A 17,937-nucleotide genomic window follows, 5' to 3' on the forward strand; every position below is an offset into this window, starting at 1 on the left:
GTCGGGGCAGAAAGCATGGCAGCAGAGGGCAGGGCAGTCGGAAAGGACCTGAGCGACTGGTCCTCAGCAGTTGCTTATTGTTTGATCGGCCAGCCCAGTCGGTGTCCCTTATTATTTTTTTTTTTTTGTGAATCACTGCCTGCCTATATTTGCATGCTGTTCCCCCTCATTTGCATGCGGAGATCGGAATCAGATCGGGAGGCAGGTTAGTGAATCGGATTCGGGTCGCAAATGGTCGGGACTTGATACAATACATATTTTTCATACCTTATCCAACTGGGTCTCCAGACTAAAAGAAAATGGAATAGGAGCATTCAAAATCAAGAACTGATTTTAGAAAACTTGTTTTTGATGCCCCTCCCACCCACCCTTTTTATTTGGATGCTCTATTATTTAACAGCCAATTTAAATTGAGACCAGCATCCTGATTCTGCCATTACCTGATTTTTATGGGCAATCTCTACCACTTTTAAACATCTTTTATGCATTTTAAAACTAGAACTGTAAAAAGCTGTAACCAGACTTCAAAGGTAAAACATATTTTACCAGAATTATAAAGCTAGTGTCTTCTTCACTAGCTCTAAAGCTTTGAGAAGTTTGAGTACCATTTGCAAGTCTAAGAGCGCAAATAAATAGCAGACATACAGATGACTCCCATAGGCCATAAAAATGCTGCATTATGTCTGTGTCACAGATCAAACCACATTTAGCTAGTGGCAGTCACTTCCTGAGACTATATTATGAAGAAGTCAAACATGAGAACTAGGGGAGCCAGTTTCAAATCCCACAGCAGCCCTTTGTGATCTAGGGCAAGCCACTTAACCCGTCACTGCCTCAGGTACAAACCTAGATGGTGAGCCTTCTGGGGTCAGAAAAATGCTCATGTATTTAAACGTAAATCACTTCGATAGCTTGCAGGCAGTATATAAGAAATTGTTCAATAAAATAAAATTCAAGGATTAAGCAAACATACATTTTGTGCTTCTTTGTATTTGATAATCAGAGAAACTCTATTAAAGCAGCCTAGTTAGACTGATTTGGCGTTCATAAAGACGTGAAATGCCTCTTGAAGCATATCCTGCAAAAACATATGACTGCAAGTTAATAATGGATCCTGAATATACAGAGAGCATGTATAAGAAATCAATTAAAAATATGCTTAAAGTCCTTCAATACATTTCTTGCTCAATGAAGCCACAGCTTTGTCCAAGAAGACAATCCCTATAGGATTGTTCAATTTCTGGTATTTACACCATGGGCAGGTTATCCAAAATAAAAACCAACTCTAATTACATGGTATGGAAGAGGTTTATGATAACAATCTGGGGCCCCTATTGGACATAGTGACAAACTCTGCCTTAATGTGAGGGAGTTATGGGGAGATTTGAGAGGTGAGGGTTCTATTTTGCATGTAAATATTGGGATGATATTTATTGATATGATGTTTATTATGCTGTTTGGAATGTAATTTCGTCACTTGGCTGTCATTGTTCTGTTCATCTTTATCTGCCATGATTAAAGAGTTAAAAAAAATATAACAGACTGTTATGCTGAGAAAGCAAGCTCATTCCTTATCATTTATTAAAAGTAGTGAAAGAAGCACATTACATGGAAGAATTAATATTTAAAAGGAACAGGATGTTGGAAAATAAAGCCTCAACATAGGTGTTTTACTTTCCAATAAGTATCTTATAAACTGATGCTTAAGTCTGTGCTTTAGTAAGGAAGCGCTCCTTAATAGGAAAGGCAGGAAAATTAGGTTATTTACCCTTTTGTTTCAGTTCTCTCTAATGCCTTCAAACTTGACCAAAGATCAGACAGAAAGTAGTATTCAAATCCACAGTAATCAAAGAAAAACAGACTTACATTATAACTCCCGTGAATAACCACGAGAAACCATCCCATATCACTTTGTACTGTGGCTGTCTCAAACACACCAGCAAACATTTCAATGCAAGGCTTAAGGGTCAGTGGCTGTGCCAATTCAAACTCTAATTCTTCCCTCTCTCCTTAAAGAATGGCATGGGGATGGTTTCCTGCGGTTAAGTGCAGGGACAGGGACTAATTCTATCACCGTGCCATTCTCTCAGGGCAATCCAATAAATTGGTGCCTCTGTTTATGTGCACTTAGCATCAGTTCTATCAATGGCATCTTTGCACCACATAGCCAGAGGTTGTGGTAAAAGTGGATAGCGTAGCTGGTTTTAAGAAAGGTTTGGACAAATTCCTGGAGGAAAAGTCCATAGTCTGTTATTAAGACATGGGGGAAGCCTCTGCTTGCCCTGGATCGGTAGCATGGAATATTGCTACTCCTTGGGCGTTGGCCAGGTACTAGTGACCTGAATTGGCCACCGTGAGAATGGGCTACTGGGCTTGATGGACTATTGGTCTGACCCAGTAAGGCTATTCTTATGTTCTTATGGTTTAAAAAAAGAACGACCATATTAGTCCATATTATCGTGTACTTCATTGGCTGCCTTTGGAGGCAAGAGTATTATTCAAATTTTCCTGTATCTGCTTTAAGCTGATATCGGGATTGTCTCCAGCTTAACTTTTTCCTCATTTTGTGTTGCATAGACCATCAAGAGAAACTAGAAACTTCTACTTATTTACTTATCTAAAAATTAATGGGTGTAGATTTAAGACCTTCTTAGAAAGGACCCTAGCATTTCAAGCTGGTAGGCAACAATCTTGGTTAGGTAAATGTATTCAGCAAACAATGTATTCAGCAAGCTATGTTATCCTATTGCTGTTTTCGGAAATTAATTAAGACATAAGTTTATTACTTAGTGAGAGTTTTATTATTGAAATTCTATTTTACAAATATTTGTATTTTTTACTATATTATTGTATTTCACTGATTGTCCAGCTCTTTTTAATGTAAACCGCCTAGAACTTTTGGTTATGGTGGTATAAAAGAATAAAGTTATTATTATTATTATTACTAGCATTATGTGGATATTGATTCACCCATAGGTGTGTCCTCTTATGTCCTGTCAATGGCAGGTATAAATTGGCACATATACATAATTTACAGCATAGTATTCCTGAACTATCCCCCAAATTCTATATATGGCGCCTAAAAAGTCAGCACTAATCAGATTGGCGCTTAGTGCAATTTTATACAAGGCACTTGCTATATAAAGAATCATGCTTAGTAGCCATTCATTGCATAGCATTTAGGCATACCCATTTAGGCCAAGAAAAACCAGGCCTAAATATTTGGGCCTAAGTTGTGCACAGATGGGGCATAGTCTATAACAGTGTACCTAACTTTTAGGAATGCCCATGATCTGGCCATGCTCTGCCCTGGCCACACCCCCTTTCGAGATTCACACATTAGGAGTGGCACACGTCATTTTATAGAATACACCTAGAAAGTTGTACATGTAACTTCTAATTAGTGCCAATTAGCATCAATTCTTAGTTATTAAAAAGGCATGGACTTTTTAAATCTAAGTGGGTTAGATAAACTGGAGGCACATGTAAACAACTATCCTGAAGGGGGCAAAGCAGCTGTTGTGGGGAATGGGCTAAGATCAGGGAGCTAGGGAAGAACACCTAAATAAAATACCTTTTAGTAATTGTGAGGAGTTTAAGCTGAATCCGATACTGGATGGACAACCAGTGATGTTTCAGGAGAGCTGAGCTGTTCCATCCTTTACAAATGGGTGTTAACTTTTTCGAAGTTGCTTTTAACTCCTCTTACCAATGTTTTATCGTTCCCTCTATGAAAAATTCCCTAATCCCTATCTGTTCCATTTGTCTGTTTTGATTAGATTGTAAGCTCTGTTGAGAAGGGATTCTCTCTTAAATGTTTAATGTACAGAGCTGCGTATATCTTGCAGTGCTATAGAAATGACACATAGTAATAGTAGTAATTGTCAATTATTGGTGCCAATTGGCTTGTTAAACAATAAAGTTGCATGCACACATTGGCTATGTACACCAATTTGTGTGTGCAACTTAGCATACCATATGCAGAATTTGGGCCTATGTGAGTAACTGGGAGATGCACCTATGGCCCACATTTGTCCCATTGCATTTAGGTACCAACTTATAGAATTACCCTTAATGTGTTTCACTAGAACACATTTTTTTAAATAATTTTTTTTGTTACCCATTTACTTCCTTTCACGCATTTTTTATATTATTTTTGTTTTTTTCATTCATTTGTTTTTGGGGTTTTTTTTTTTTTTATTATTCTGTACTTTAATACAAAATGTAAGAAACCCAAATAACAACCAAATCAAAATTTTACAACAGCAGATTCCTGCCGCCAAGAAAAATAGAATACATTGCCAGGCTTTCCACCAATCTCCCCATCCTCTTCCTTGTTCCCCATCCCCCTCTTGCTCCTGTCCTTCTCACCCTATTGGGGGATCTTTAGAGGACAACAGTTAAACAGGGATCCCTAGTGCTTTAACTGCAATGGCGCAAATAAAATTAAGGTCAACAGCATTGCTATTTTCTTCCATATAGAATAGTGCTGGTATGACCCAAGTATCCAAGCTAACACCATATTATATGAAAGAAACTAACAATTTACCGACTTTGGTATACCTGCACCTTCAGACAAAAATAATTAAAAAAAATTGCTCCTACTCTATGAAGATAAGAGTAAGAGATGTTTGGAGAAACCAGGGGTAAGGCCCAGATATATTTTGGAGGGGGGAAGGAGAAGAAGGACATAGGTGGTTTGTGGTATTGACAGCCCTTTTTCTTGAATACAATGAACAAAAAATAACATTTTTCATTCTTTTTTCTTTGATTTCATTTTAAAGACAAATAGAAACTAAGCAGAAAGTTTTGTTATAATTTTCTATTTCATTTTAAGTGACTGAATATCTCTAATCTTCTCTCTCTTGTCCATGTGGGTATTACAATTTATTCCAACTGCACTTCTTCTTTTTTTTAATATCTTTATTAGCAATTGCAAAGGGTACATACAACCAGAGGTGGTGAAATCAGGTAAAAACAAAACAGCCAAAAAAAATCAACAAGTAATGGAACATGACAACAAAAAAACCATAGTAGAAAACCCTGTTGATTGAATGCCCAACACAATTGACATTTTAAAATAGCAAAGGACCCCCAGATAATCACAGACAACCCCAAACACCCAGCTTCAAATCACTCCAAGCAAACAGCAGACACCCCCCACAGTCATACCCCCCAAACATCCAAACACGCAAGTGCAACCTCTTAGGGGAGAGAAAAGGAAAGAACAACATCCGCTCCAAAAGGAAGAATCAAAGTGTGGAATCCTCTGCCGTCTCCGGCCTGGAACATAAAGTTAAGGCACTCTTCCAAATAGACAGGTAACACTGGTGGGCCAGAGTCCCAGATTTGGGAATGTGTTGTATCTAATAGTGCCCCACCTCAGCTAATTGAGCCAGCCACTGCTGAAAGGAGGCCACCGAGTCATCTATCCAGTGTTGTAACAGAAGCTTTTTTGCCACCAAGACAGCCATGTAGAGAACCCTGTGCTGGGGTAATGTGATCCCTCTATCAAATTGCTTTGGTCACTCAGAAGCAGGAAACCATAGTCCCAGGGCACAGCATGCTGAACAAGGCACTCCAAAAACGGAAGGATTTGCAATCAGAAGGCGGAGGCAGGACATTCCAAAAAGTGGTGAGTGAGGGTGCCTAAAAAACGATTACATTTAGTACAAACCTCTCCCTCCCAAAGGCCCGTACGAGCCCCCTGCGCTCTGGATATATAAGCTCGGTGCAGTATTTTAAACTGTATTTCCCGAAGATCCGTAGAGACTCCCAAAGCCTGCACAGTGGCAAAGAGATCAAGAAAAGCCTTTCGGTGAAGTGTAATGTCAAAGTCTGATTGCCACTGTGAAACCAACCGATCCATAGATCCCAAAGCCGAAGCATTCTTCAAAAGGTGATACCAGGTGGATAATTTGTTGAGAGCAGGAGGCACCTGAAAAAACTGAACATCCAAAGGACCACAGAGCCAAGCATCTCCCCACTTGCGGCCAAGGGACAAGTAGTAATGTCTGGCTTGAAGATAAGCCCAGAAATGAGTTCGGGGCAAGTGCCAATGGGATTGCAGTTGGGCAAATGTAGGAAACTGACCACCCCCCACAATGAGGAAATCCTGAAGGGATCTACACCCCCTCTGCTCCCACTGCTGAAACCAAGAAAGTCGACATTTCCACACAGTTGCAACAATAGGGAAGCTGCTGGAGATTTTCCTTGCTGACGCCTCCACCACCTCCACGCTCGTCGCAGGGGCAGAAGAAACGCAAACTTAAGTCCCCCTCCTGGGACAACGGACAGCGGAGCATGAAGAAGAGATAGAACCGAATGAGGGGCACACCATGGCTCCACCCATCCCCGAGGAGAAAACTTAGAACAACCTGACCAACCTTCATGGATAAACCGAAACAAAGCTGCCACATTATAGAAATGAAGGTCAGGCAGATTCAAACTGCCCCGAGATTTATCCAAGGCCAGAGTGGCATAACTAATGCGGGCTCTCTTATGCCGCCAAATGAAGGAAGAGAGTATAGAATGAAACAATCGCACATCCTTATCAGTAATCCAAAGGGGTATGGTTTGCAGAGGATACAGGATCTTCGGGAGGAGTACCATTTTAGACAAAGCCACATGGCCCCAGAGTCCCAATGGGAGGTCTCTTCATTTATCACACAAACACTGAATCTCATCCAGGTGGTGTTGCACATTATATTGGTACAAAAGCTTGAGATCGGGGCTTAAATATACACCAAGGTAGCGCATCGGCCCCCGTACAGGTGGTATCTCTAGGCCCGCATGCCAGGTCTCCAACCCAATGGACCGCAGCGGGAGAAATTCAGATTTATCACAATTGACTTGGAGGCCAGAAATGTCCCCAAAGGAACGTACAATGGCCAGAGCGGGCCCCAGATCCTGTCGGGGATGGTCAAGATAAAGGAGGATATCATCAGCAAATAAATTAATGCGGTTCTCCCTCTCCCCGAGTCTGATACCCCGAATATCCGAGTCTCCGCGAATCTTAGCAGCTAAAGGTTCAATAGCTAGCACAAAAAGCAACAGAGACAACTGACATCCCTGTCGGGCCCCCCTACCCAAGGCAAACGGATCAGTAAACTGATCATTTACTAAGAGTCTTGCTTGCGGTCGTATATACAAGCTACAAATCCATTGATGTATGGGGCCCTCTATACCAAACTGGCGTAAAACCCAGAAGAGGTATTGCCAGGAGATGCTATCAAACGCTTTCTCCATATCCAGGCCGACAATAGCTGACATGCCATCCAGCCCTCGCTTGGAATGAAAGGCCATCAGAGCCCGAGCAAGATTCATCAATGCTTAGCAGCCTGGCACGAACCCGGCTTGGTCCTCGTGGATCAAGAGCAGCAAGAATGCATTCATTCTGTTCGCCAAGATCACAGTAAATAGCTTGGCATCTTGGTTATGAAGAGAGATGGGGCGATAGGGCCACACTTGGGCCGGGTCTTTCCCCGGTTTCGGCAATAGTACAACATGAGCAAGGTTAGGGGTCTCTAGATTGCACTCCCGGACAGCGCATTAAATGCCCCCACCAAGACTGGGGAGACCTGATCCGACAAAATCTTATAGTATTCAGATCCAAACCCATCGGGTCCCGGTGCTTTAGTTAACTTGAGTTTCTTGATACTGAGCTGCACCTCCCCCGGGCTAATAGGGGTATTCAATTGCTCCAGTTGGATAACCGTCAGTCGAGGAAGCTGCAGCTCCTGAAAGAAAGCATCTCTATCGGAATCCAAGAAAGGACGGTGCACCGTGTATAAGGATTCATAAAAGTGAATGAATTGTTGTTGAATCTGAAGCTCCTGGGTGAAGCGAGTACCCTTCTTGTCCTGAATGGACATGATAACCTGGCGTGTGCGCGGAGATCTAACCAGATTGGCCAATAGTCTACCCGTTTTCTCCCCCCAGGAGTACAGTTTGTACCATTGAAAATAAATATCTCAAGAAGCCCGCTGCGTCAAGATGGCATCAATCTGTCGGTGAACGGTCATCAGGCGCAGTTTATCATCCATGGAAAAAGAAGTACTGTGTCTTGCCCTCAATTGTCAAAGTTCCCCTGAGAGGGCAAGTAAGTACGCGTCTAAGGTCTTCCGCTGGCGAGAAAAATAAGCGATAATGAACCCCTGCAAAACCACTTTGGAGGCCTCCCAGAACATCACCGGGTGGACATCTTCAGTATTGTTATGATAATTATACTCTATCCACTACTCCCGGAGATATTTATGAAATTCTAGATCTCGATAAAGGTGATATGGAAATTTCCAATGACATTCCTGCAGTTCCAACATAAACTGAAGTTCTATGACAAGCGGCAAATGATCTGATAATGGAATCTCCTCAATGTTGATCTCAGACACCTTGGGGAGCAGAGAGGGCGAGACCAACATGTAGTCCAACCGTGCGTATACATTGTATGGGTGGGAGTAAAACGTGTAAGTGCGCTCCCTCGGGTGCAAAATCCACCAGGTATCCAATAACTGCAATTGGCTAAGCAAAAAATTTACCCCCTTGGCTCCATGGTCCCGCGCCCCCGCCTTCGCCGGACTGCAGTCCAAGGCAGGATCCACCGTAATATTAAAATCCCCTCCCACCAGCGGCTGATAGTCCAGGTACATAGCTATCTTGGCAAGCAAAGCTGAAAAGAATTTATGATTATACACATTAGGAGCATACAGATTGCATAATAACCATTTGTGTCCCCACAATTCCCCCAGCACTAGAACATATCATCCTTCTTGGTCATGGAGGACTTTATGAGTGTGGAAAGGCAGTTGTTTATGAATAAGTATGGCAACCCCTCTCTTCCGGGTTCCAAAGGAGGAAGAACAGACCTCGCCCACCCAATCCCTCCGAAGGTTGATATGTTCAGCAGTGGAGAGATGGGTTCCCTGCACAAAAGCAATATCCGTCCCCCTCCTCCGGAACCAGGTCAGAACCTTTTTCCTCTTAACAGGGAAATGGGTCCCGTCCACATTTAAAGTGACTATAGTTAACTTAGTCATGTAGGAAAATGCACCCAGATGCAATAGTAGGTAACATCCCAGTAAAGTGGATGGAAGGCCCCCCAGCTAGGCCTCCCATCCAGAACAACTGGAGCAGTAACACCCCGGAAGATCCCAGGTCTCTCTGTAGCAGAACAAACCCCTCCCATGGAAGCTGCACCACAACACATCCAACCCACCCCCCTAACCACATTCTCAACCACCATCTCAATACCAGCACTCAAACACACCAGTCACCTCCCCACATCCCACATCCCCCACCCCAAACCCCTATCCCCCACACCCCTAACCAAACCCACCCTCTCCCCCAGAGAAAACCATCCCCAGAGGCACCCCCAAAACCCTAACCCCAACATAAAAGAAAAAACTAAGAACAAATAACTGCGCTCCCAAAGACTGGAGCAACCTAAAGTCTAGGCCTGAGCTCTCGATGACCCATAGTCTCCCATAGAGACAGCTACTGCTAGAACCATGTGGAATTGCGGCCTTCTCATGGACCCAACAGCCTCTCATCATCAGCCTAGACCAAAAAGGTACCAACAGGGATAAAGCTGCATAAGGAGGAAGCGAAAGGCACAGTGTCCAGCAGCAGACAGTCCACCCCTCAGATCCAGAAACAGACCCGTGTCACTAGGCAGAACACCAGGCCTCGAACATCCCAAAGAGGTCAACTCACCCCCCTCGGATCAACAGAATCCAGGCAAAGCTGCCCTCAGCGGCCCAAGATGTCCAAGAAGTATCACAAACAGGTGAAGGCCTCCGAGGGACTGCACGGAGGGCAGACTGCAGAATCAAACAGCTGGATCCGCCACCGGAGCTCCACTGTCTGCAATCGCCGGCAGGGAGTCCAGGAAATGCTGTGCTGCTGCTCTGTCGGTGAATGTTTGGGGCTTCCCTTCTCTCCAGATGCGCAGAGACGCTGGGTACACAAGCGCCAATCTCACTCTCCGACGATGAAGTGCAGTACAGAGAGGCGCCATTTCCTTGCGAAGGGATGCCACATGCAAGGAGTAATCATTGGACAACAGCTTTTTCCCTTCATAGTCCAACTGCCCAGATCTCCGAAAGGCTTGCATGATAAGCTCTTTTTCTTTCCAATTGATGTAGCAAGCAATTGCTGCTCGAGAACGATTATTATCCCCCGAGCGTTGACCCAGGCGATGCGCTCATTCGCAGATGAATCCAGCCGCCGGTGTCTCTATACTGAGCTTAGTCGGGAGCCAGACTTGAAAGAAGTGGTATAGGTCTTGGTCTGCCCGAAGCTCCGGAAGCTCCACCACTCTTAAATTATTACGGCGCTGGTGGTTTTCTTGGTCATCCAGCCGGCCCGTCAGTGCAGCAACCTGAGCCTGCAAGGCAACCACACTGGTGCGATCCTGCAGCGCCGCATCCTCTCCATTAGACATGCGCTGCTCCACCGCCGTGATCCGGCTAGCTTGCGATTCAAATTGCTCATTGATGCAGTCTACAGCCGACTACAGCTTATAGAGCCGATCTTCTAGGGCCGTGGTTACCATGCACGAAATTTCCTGGGCCCATTCTCCCCACTGCGCCGGGGCAGAGATCGTAGTCGGCGATGCCGCCATTTTGGGCACAGTAGAGGGTGACTTATGCTTCGGCATTTTCGCTGATCATACCGGCATTCTGGGTGGAAGCAATCGGTCAGAAGGCCCCACTCTTGCCCAACACCTTATGGTAAGCTCCGATAACAGCAGCAACGGTCTAGCAGCACTGTGGAAGGAGTTAAGCAGGTTTTTGGAGACTGTGGGTCGAAGAGCTCAAGAGCACACATCCGCTCAAGTCAAGACGAATCACGTGACTCTGCACTTCTTTTACCTATTCAGTAATAACAGTTTTGCAGCTAACTCTATATTACCTGTAACTTGTAAGTTCAGGAGCCTGTGACAGACTATGAAACCTTATTCCTTCCCCTGCATAGCACTTCTCCCCAGAGTGAAACTATCTCTTGAGAAAACCAGCCTCCCCCCCCCCCCCCCCCCACCACCCTTTTGGTCATTACAGAGCAAAGCAAGTACAGTTCAGAGAGAGAGAGAGAGCCTCAGAGAGGGGGGAGCTCAGGAGAACTTAAAAGGAAGAACCAGAGTGAGGGGGCCCAGACTGAAGGTAGAGAGTGGGAAAGCTGAGAAGGAGCTTCAATCTGTTTCTACCTGAAATAAGGGACTGCTATGATATAATTCTACCTCTATTCCAGTACCTGACTAAGAAGGGTGACTAGTATCTAAAGCTGTTCCTGGAGCTGGACTGCTGACTGTGTTAGGGCAGGACAGCCACACAAAGAACCGGAACTGAATTGAGTACATACCGAAGAAGCATATTGTACTTTCTTTAAAGCCTAAAGCTTTAAGAGACCTGTGAAGAAACAGGCTTCAAACTGCTGTGGAATTAAAGTTTTCTTTTGATCATTCTAAAGTCTGACTGTGTTTGTGCAGTCCCCCTCACTGGGCACCTGGTCCTGTGTTGGTACAATATGGAGGCACTACTGGGAGCCTAAAAGTCTCTGTCTTAAAGAAGCTTACCCATAATTCTGCAATAATTGGGGACTTCACTATATGCACTGCAGGGTTGTTGTTTTTTGTTTTTTGAAAGAGTAGCTCAGTTGACGGGCTGGTTGGACTAATTATCTAGGTAATTTGCTGATCATCAGCAATCAGACAGCTTTCCATCAATTTCACAGGCTTAGCCTCTTATGCCCAGGTGAAGGAAGCAATTCTGACAAGCGCCGGATGCACGGCAGAAGTTTACCAGCTGAGGTTTCAGAAGGCTTACTTACAGGGAAAGAGAACCCCAAAAGTTACTTTTTCTGGCTCACAGAGATTCAGTGGAGATGGCTTCAGCAGGAGGAGAAAACTGGACTGCAATTAACCCCAGAGATACTCCTTGAACAATTACTGTAGGGACTGCCTCAACCCATTCGACTGTGGGTCCAACGGCACCTAGACTTAACCCCCAAGAGGGTGATAAAGACAGCTGAAGTCTATTATCAGACACATCTGGATCTTGAGGGAACCCACAACAACTGGATGTCTGGGAGCCCAGGTAGGCCGCACAGCCTCACCTCAGCAAGATGATAAAGAGTCCAACCACAGGGCTCCAGCCTGAGAACTCAAAAGCCAGACTCAAGAAGGGGGCCATGACTCAGCCTGAACCTCGGGTTCACCTGGAAAAACAATCCCAAGAAGATTTAGAGCCCCTTGAATTCTGTACCCTCGAAGGGATCAAGAGGTCAAGGTCCCAGTGCCTGTCTGTTTCAACTGTGGGTCCAAAGGACATTTCACAAGGGATTGTCGAGGAGCAGGTCAGGAAGAGATGAATATGAACTTCACCAACCATTCCTGTTGAAGCTGCTTAGACCCAGAGTAAGGGTGCAGATGGAGGGAAATTCAAATCCCACTCTCATTGACTCAGGGAGTGTAAAAACTGTAGTCAGAAGAGATTTCCTGAATTAAGCCCAAATAAACTACACTAAAACAGTAGGACTAATCTTTGTGCATGGTGACATCAGGCACTATCCCATGGCTTGAATTCTCCTCATGATCCCCATCGGGGAATCCCATTTAGAAGCAGTCATTCTGCCCTAATGACGAGGAAGCCAGTTTTCAGGAGCTCTTTCCCTGGGAGGACCTAGACCTCTTTGAAGGGGAAAATGGGGTGAGGTCCCTGTTATAGACACCAAACTTAGAGCAGAATTCTAGAACTCTTGAAGCTGCCATGGATGTTGCCCCTAATCCCAGGAGTGAGGATCCTGCAGAATCAATCCTAGGGGATCATGTCACTTACTCATGGCAACACACAGAGTGAGGAATCCACCCTGTGATGTTTCATGGTAGAGTACAGGAGAAGTTTGCCATTGACTTCTTCTGTGCAGTGTGTGGCTCCACTATGTTGCTGCTGCTCAACATAGGGCCCCTCAGACCTATAGCACCTGATATTTCCAGGTGATCTCCCATCTAGGTACTAGCCAGGCCTGACCCTGCTTAGCTTCTAATAATAACAGTGGGCCTAATCAGGGTAGACAGGCCATAGGCACAGCCACCCCATATTTCATCATTAAACAAAATCTGGTGTACAGGGTAGATAGTGAGGGGAAGTAGAATAATTGCTAGTTCCCAAGCAGTTCAGAAACAAAGTTCTGCAGCTGAACTACAGTCACCTGTTAGGAGGCCACTTAGCATGGGACTGGCAATACACACTAGTCTATAAAGTATGCTGATCCTGGAATGTCCATTAAAGAATACCATTCAGTGCTAATTTTTTTCAGTGCCAATTTTTGAATGCCATTTATAGAGTTTTCCGCATTGCATGTATAACTACATTATGCTAGGTTCCACATTAGGACTTGGCATTTGGTTTCAGGGAATCTTGGTATCTCATTTTTATAAAGTTTATATAGCGTCCCTCAGGGCTCCCCTATTTCTCCTTTTTATTCAACGTCTATCGGTCTTCGTTGGGTACCAGATTAGGTAATCTAGGAGTAAAGCTATTTAGCTATGCCGATGATATCACTATAATTATTCCATGTCCATCTACAGTTCTTAGTATTAATGACACCATCGAAAAAGTAATTGGATTGATTGAAGATTGGATGAAGGAATTCAGATTAAAACTGAATTCTGATTAGACAAGGTTTTTCTTTGCTTCACCACACCAGGAAGCTTCAGAAGCCTCTATTACTGTAAAACCTCTACAATATCTGATCCACTCGAAAGGGTCCAGAGAAGAGTGACTAAAATGGTTAAAGGGGCTGGAGGAATTGCCGTACAGTGAGAGATTGGAGAAACTGGGCCTCTTCTTCCTTGATAAGAGGAGATTGAGAGGGGATATGATCGAAACATTCAAAATACTGACGGGAATAGACTTAGCAGATAAAGACAGATTGTTCACTCTCTCCAAGGTAGGGAGAATGAGAGGGCACTCTCTAAAGTTGAAAAGGGATAGATTCTGTACAAACATAAGGAACTTCTTCTTCACCCAGAGAGTGGTAGAAAACTGGAACGCTCTTCTGGAGTCTGTTATAGGGGGAAACTCCTTCTAGGGATTCATGACAAAGTTGGACAAGTTCCTGCTAAACTGGAACATATGCAGGTGAGGCTGGACTCATTTAGAGCACTGGTCTTTGACCTGGGGGCCGCCGCTTGAGCGGATTGCTGGGCACGATGGACCACTGGTCTGACCCAGCAGCAGCAATTCTTATGTTCTTACTCCTCTGTTAAAAAATTAAGAGTTACTCTTGATCAGACTTTGAATATGCAAAACCAAGTGAACTCGGTAGTGCTTACAGGTTTCCAAATTTTATGGAAATTACACACTATCAGAGGTTACTTTGATTTCTCGGCATTTAAGCTGTTAGTCCAATCACTGGTATTAAGTCATCTCAACTACTGTAATATTATCTATTTGGCAGGTGTCAAAAACTATTTCCGAGCTGCGAATTATACAGAACACCACAGACTTATATACGGACTGAATAAATTTGATCGTCACCCTTTATTTTGGGAACTGCATTGGCTACCGATTGAGGCACATATAGTTTTTAAGTTGAGTTGTATTTATTATAGGGTCCTGATGGATCAAGCCCCATTGTACCTGATCGATTTATTTTCATCTTCCACTCAAAAGTACTCTTGCAAAACTTATGTCTTATTTGTCTATCCATCAGTGAAGGGTTGCAAGTTCAAAAGATATCATGAGCATATGCTCTCATATCAGGCTGCTATTTGGGACAAAGAATTTAAGCAATTACTTACCATTTCCTTTTCCTATTTAGAATTTAGGAGACACTTGAAAACCTACTTGTTTTCTAGGTTCTTAGGCAATTAATTTTATTCTCATTCCCCATTGTCACATTTTATTAATCTTTTGGAAACCGCATAGAACTGCATGGTTATGTGGTCTAGAAATTGATTTTATGTTATGTCATCATGGACACTTTGTTGAAAATTTTTGCCCAGTGTATGGTAGCCAAAAAAGCAAATAGAACGTTAAGATTTATTAGGAAAGGCATAGAGAATAAAACAGAGACTATTATAATGCCTTTTTATTGTTCTATGATAAGTTTACCTTTTTAGTATTGTCTCTGCAGATTGAAAGAGATTAGTGGATCTGAAAAGGGTACAAAGAAGGGTGACAAAAATGATTTGAGAGGTGGAACAACTTTCATAGAAGGAAAGGCTAAAGAGGTTTGGGCTCTTCAGCTTGAAAAAGAAATTGCTAACGGGAAATATGATAGAGGTCTTTAAACCCTGAATAAAGTGGAATGGGTAAACACAAATCGATTGTTTATCAAACAGTGCAAAGGTTAGAGGACACTCCATGAAATTACATAATAGCACATTTAAAACAAATAGGAGAAAAAATTGTTGCATTCAACATATAGTTAAGCTGTGGAACTCATTGTCAGAGCAAGTTTAAAAGCAGTTAAAGTAGTTGAATTTTAAAAAAAGGTTTGAACAAATTTCTGGAGGAAAAGTCGATAAACCATTATTAAGGTAGACATGGGGACAACCACTGCTTATATCTGAGTTTACGTAGCATGGAAACTTGCTACTTTTTGGGACTCTGCCAGGTAGTTATGACCTGGACTGACCACTGATCTGGACCCTTTGTCCACTCAGTAGTGCAACTCTTTTGTTTATAAGTTCTTATGCTCAAAGTAAATAGGTGACCTGTTACCAAGTGAGGTGGCTAGCCTTTGGATTGCTACAAATAACTTCTTGTTCCTCCATAACCCTTTTAGACTAAATTCCAGACAACCCTGACAGCTTAGAGGGTTGGTCAGTCCTCCTCTCTTTTGCTTTTGTATGCTTTTAATTCTTGGCTTGTCTGGTGGCTAGGACTCTCGTCTTGAACTCTGGTGAACAGACCATGGTTCAATCTCCTAGTATGTCAAGTATTACTTTAAAGAAATGTCTATATACCATGACTAAAGTTTCATGTGCAAATTTATTTGTTTATTTATTTGGTTTTATATCCTGTCCTCCCAGGGAAGTTCAGAATGGGTTCCAAGTTTATATAAATATTAAAGTGTTTTTTTATTCAAAGTGTTGGCAAACATGGCAGGACATTGTCTGACAGGAATGGCAATACAGTCAACAAAGCATGGCAAAACACAACATAGTATAATGGTATGGTGAGACAGCATGATGAGCATTGTATGACAAAACATAGCATGGCAAACGTATTACTAGCCTGTTTAACATTGCTTGACAAACATAGTATTATACAGTACTCCCCCAAAATTTGCAGGGGTTACGTTCCAGGAACCCCCGCAAATTTTGAAAAACCGCAAATACAGTTTTTAGGCAGGGGAGACAGAAGAGGGCAGCTGGAGAGGCAGGAGAGGGCAGCCAGAGCATTGGCGAGTGAAGGAAATCACTACAGAAAGAGGCAGAAAATACCACGAATGACCGGGACTGCGAACCACCGACTGCGAATTTGCGGGGGAGCACTGTATATAAACGCATGGCATGGCATACCTAGTATTATATATGCAAAACATGGCATGTGAAACATAGTATGGTAGATATCTGTTCGCATTCCGATTTGCGCATGTAATTTAGTTAACAAGCCAATCCACGCTGATAATTTCTGAGTAACAAGCAATCATTGGCACTAATTAGAATTTATGCACCCAGTTTTCTATGCATATTCTATAAAGTGGTGCGCATAAATTCTATTGCATGGATCTAAAAAGGGGGTATGGCCAGGGGAGGGGCATTCGTGGATCATGGGCATTTCTAAAAGTTAGTCAAACTGTTATAGAATATGTCTGATCCACATGCAATTTAGACACAGGCATTTATGTCTTTTAAGATCATTCACGGCATCTTTCCTCCCCTAATCCCACTATCCTTTAATTCCTCGAGTCTTGACTCCACCAGACCCGCCCAAAGATATAAACTATCCTTCCCCTCTCTACGCAGTATTCTCTATGCAGGTAAACTGGGAAAATCTCTTCTCTTCAAAATCACAGGTCTCTGGAACGACCTTACTATCCCGTTGCGGAACCTGGGCTCTCTCCAACTATTCCGCAAGCAACTGAAAACTTGGCTCTTCTCTAACATGTAATTCTATTTTCCCCCTTTCTCTTCCATTCTATATATAAGCTCATGTAAACCTTTTCCTTTCTCTTCTTATATTTTAAGTTCTTATAAACCATGCCGAGCTCCACTTCCGGTATATAAACTTAAGGTTTAGTTTAGTTTAGTTTATGCCAGGTTTTCTTTTGGCATACTTGTCTCCTCCTACAATTTAGTCATGTGGACAGGTGCTACGAGTATTTAATAAACTGTGCCTAACTCTGGATTTGATTTATAGAATAGCGCTAAGCGTGGATTTTTTCTGCGCCAATTTTTTAGGTGACATAAATAGAATCTCCCCTATTATGCACCTTGCAAATGATATTTGCTATATGAGTGATACACATTTTCATCTGTGTATGGGGAAAAAGAAAGATAGTAAAGACAAATTAAATTGTCAAAGTACTTTGTCTTACTGCACATAACAAGAATCTATTTGAAATAACAAAATTATGTACTCTTTTTTTTTTTTTTTTACCATGATCAATTCCCTAAAATGATTATCAAGATATAATGAATCTGCTGAACACGGAATATATTTTGTTGACCTATCAAGGACACTACAATTATTTTACATGGCAAGACATTTTGCAAACACTAAGTTTGTTTTCTATTACTCAATATATAAATGCTTGAACAGTTTTATTGCTTGTTATTTGACAAGTTATTTGAAACCAGTAAATAGTGTTGATGGTTTATGTTCTGTATATTACAAAAAGTGTATTATGCCTAGAGATTAAATGGTATTGAAATGAAATCTGCATGTTGGTCACTTCTTCATGAAATTTCCTCTAAGTAGAAATTAA

This window comes from Geotrypetes seraphini, chromosome 5 (assembly GCF_902459505.1).
Source record: "Geotrypetes seraphini chromosome 5, aGeoSer1.1, whole genome shotgun sequence".
Classification (NCBI taxonomy): Eukaryota; Metazoa; Chordata; class Amphibia; order Gymnophiona; family Dermophiidae; genus Geotrypetes; species Geotrypetes seraphini.